This window comes from Thamnophis elegans, chromosome Z (genome assembly GCF_009769535.1).
Source record: "Thamnophis elegans isolate rThaEle1 chromosome Z, rThaEle1.pri, whole genome shotgun sequence".
Taxonomy (NCBI): Eukaryota; Metazoa; Chordata; class Lepidosauria; order Squamata; family Colubridae; genus Thamnophis; species Thamnophis elegans.
The window spans coordinates 122,886,136-122,889,867 of NC_045558.1; the positions used below are offsets into that span (position 1 = coordinate 122,886,136).

At 37.5% G+C, this 3,732-nt stretch overlaps 1 protein-coding gene across 1 annotated transcript in view; it reads left to right on the top strand.

Moving 5' to 3' along the window:
- Positions 1-3,732, top strand: part of LOC116522175 (vomeronasal type-2 receptor 26-like) — a 75,392-nt gene that overhangs the window by 67,784 nt on the left and 3,876 nt on the right. The window lies entirely within an intron of this gene.

Consider the following 3,732-nt stretch of genomic DNA (forward strand, 5'->3'; position numbering starts at 1 on the left):
GCATGTGCCACAACATAGACTGCATTGTAGAGACTGTAACTATGACCATTCATGGTGGTGTCAAAGACAGAATTAGGAAGAGTCTCCAGCTTCTCTTCTCCAGTGCAGATCCTTTCAGCCATCTCATCTGCAATATCACTGGAGAAGGAACATTCAAATATTAAAAAGTCAAAGCAGATTCCTCTCTCTGAAAACATGGGAAGTCTCTTTTGAATGAACCTGTCCCTATCTTCCTCAAATAGAGAAACTAACCCAACCCAGATCCATCCAAAATGCAACAATAAACGCAGTAGTGCTTTAAATTGTTGGGTTTCATCTGGGAACATCCATTTGACAAACATTGCTGTTTCAGTATTCATCAATGGAGGTGATCCATAAAAATCTAAATGGAGAAAGTCAGAAGAAGATAGAAATAAAGGGTCTCATCCAAAATAAAAGAAAAAAACAATGTGTGTGTGTTCTTAACCCAATTAAGGTTAAGGAAGTTTGGGTGGGATACAAAAATAAGATGCCTAAAAATTAGTTTTACATAACTTCTGCAATGTTGCTAACAATGCAAAAAGAGATAGGCCTTTCAAGATGTTCTTATTCCTCTATTTTACTCCTCTATTTTACGTAAAATAGAGGAGTACGGCAGGATAGCGGGGCTACGTATCAACAAAGAGAAGACAAAACTGTTAATTAAAAATATGACTCTGAACCAGAAAAGGGAAGTACAAAGCCTGTTAGGGATTAACATGGCCCACAAAGTACAATATTTGGGAATTTGGCTGACGGAGAGATGTTCCTCTATCAAGGTAGATAATTATATGAAATTGCTACAACAGGTATCCAAAGATATGACTAATTGGAGTAGCAAACAATTGTCTCTGATGGGCAGGATTGCGACAGTCAAGACATATGTATTACCAAAATTTTTGTTTTTGTTTCAAACGGCACCAACTAAATTGGGCAAAAAATTTTTTTAAAATCCTTGGAGACAATAGTGACACAGTTTATATGGCAAGGCAAGAAAGCACGAATCAAAGCCCAAACTTTGCAAAAATGCAGAGAACTGGGAGGCTTTGGAGTACCCAACTGGGAAGCATATTATAACGCAGCAATCATGACATGGGTGAAAGATTGGGTGATGTTGAATAGAAGGTGCCTATTGGCTATAGAGGGACATGACCTCCCCCAGGGATGGCATGCCTCCCTCTGGCAAGAAAGAGACACCCCCCATAGGTACTTCATGGGACATTATATTCGGAAGATTTTGATGGGGGTCTGGGAAAAATGAGGAAAAAATATTATCTTAGGGTTCCATGTTGGTTGGCACCATTAGAGGCCTTAACGCATGCGAGTTTATTTAATTGGACAAGAAACATAACATTAAAGATATCATGACAGAAGATGGCAACATGAAAACAAAAATGGAATTAGAGCAACAGGGAAGGATTTGGAATGGTGGGAATATTTACAGGTTAGAAACAGGTTTAAAAGTGATAAGGCACATTTCGGGATCTACCCAAACCCTCAGGGGCTAGATAAGATCTTGTTTGGTGGAGACAAGAAAATGTTATCGAAGATCTACCAATTTTTGGCCTGCCAAGATACTAATGAAGAGATGGACAAAAGCCTTCTAATAGTATGGGAGAGAAACCTAGGTTATGAAATTGAAATGGGCAAATGGTGGGATCTATGGAGCAAGACCATTAAACTTACAACATCTACTGCATTCAAAGAAAACATATACAAGATGGTTTATAGGTGGCACTTCCCCCCAACGAGGTTAGCCAAGATGTTTCCTGGGTTATCTCCATTGTGTTGGAAATGTGGAAGAAAGGAGGGCACATTCTATCATATTTGGTGGTCCTGTACTGAGGCCACGAAATATTGGAAAAGGATTAAAAAATAGTTAAAAGAGGTTACCGGGGCAAACATTGAATGGAGACCTGAGAACCTGTTACTAAGCATCAAACCAGATAACATAAGCAGTTCAATATGGCACTTGAGCCTGCATATAATTGTGGCCGCAAGAATAACCTATGCACAATCTTGGAAATCCACCACTATACCGTCGGAAGATGCTATAATTAAAAAGATCTACGAATGTGCAGAAATGGACAGAATGACGGGCTGGCTGAGGGACAAAGGAGAAACAGAACATTATCTTAGCTGGAACCTATGGTATATGTGGGCGACTAGGAGAACAGCAGGGACTTAAAATGGGGAAAGTTAACATAGGTACCGTAATAGATCCCTGAATCTTGCAATGAGAAGATGTGGCTTAGAGACCTAATAATGAGGAAAGAAAGAAAAAACTGCGCTGTGAATGACTGTCACCGTGGGGGGGAGGGGGGTTGTATGTTTAAAACGGCATTTGTATCTGTATGTTTTACTTTATATTGTTATGTATGATTTGTCTTGCTTATGTCGTTGTATTTATGACGTTGTATTTTTCTTCTTGTTTTTTAAAGGTAATAATGTTTAATAAAAATTATATTTAAAAAAAAGATGTTCTTATTTATGGTTTTGCTCATATTTTCATTTCAGTGACGCACCTTTTGATAATAAATAGTTGGTGAACCTCTCATATTGATCCATTTTTTGTCTCACCTGGGGAAATTTGTAGTTTTGTAGAGTGATTGCCATGTTGAGACAGGTGTTCATCAGGGGTCCTCCAATGACTGCTACTGTGTTGGTCTGGTCATTGCATTTGTAGTTGGGTATAAATTTATCCTTTGTAGATAGAAATTCCATTGCTAATTGATAAGTTGTAATTCCCACAGTATAATGAGTAGCATATGGAAACCAAGGCTAACATTGGACAAAATCCAAGAATGTTCATTGATCTCCTTTACAGCAAATGCCAGAGCCAAAATGTGTTGGTAATTATGAGTAATGAACCTTCAGCGAGAGTTAGAAATGACATCATATATTTCTCTTTCAGAAATGTTGGACAGTGGACAGTGTTTTAATTGATACATAAATTATACGTACAAAATATATAAATTAGTGCTTATGATTTGTTCTGAATATCTGCAATCTGGTCACTAACAAATAGCCCTAGATTGTATTAAGTAGGACCTATCTGTGGCTACTTAACTTTGAGCTAAGTTAGCATTTAGTTAGAAACCCATTTGAAATACTTTGTTCACTTCTGGAGACCTCACTTAAGAAAATGTATTCATTAGATTGAGGGGAGTCCAGAAATGGGCAACAGAAATGGTGCAAGAGCTGAGAGACAAATGGACTGAATAAGGTCACTGGAACAGGTCATACGAACTGATAAGCAATGAATAACTTTCAGCATAAAAGAGAAAGAAAATACAGCTTTTAGATGGCAAAGTGGGGAAATATGGTATGAGGAGGTGGAGCAGAAGTTGGATACTTACATATACTGATCAAAGACTTCAGAATAAGGAACACTTTGAAAAGTGATCTCATTTGAAACAAACAAAATCTGATGAGTAATAGCAGCAATGATTAAATCTCCGGACTGATAATATTTATGAACAATTGGAAGAGGACTTCTAAGTCTGCAGGTGGAGGGAGGGGAAATGCACATCATAGTTGGGGAAAAAAGTAAAACTAATATTCTGACTATAACCAACTGACTATAGCATGTAGTCATTGTAGACCTCAAACAGTAACTCCTATGCGACCATTCAAGTGAGTAGCTGGCCATTCATTAATATTATCTAAACTTAAGACAATGAATTTTATTAAAGTTTAAAAAAATGAAATACT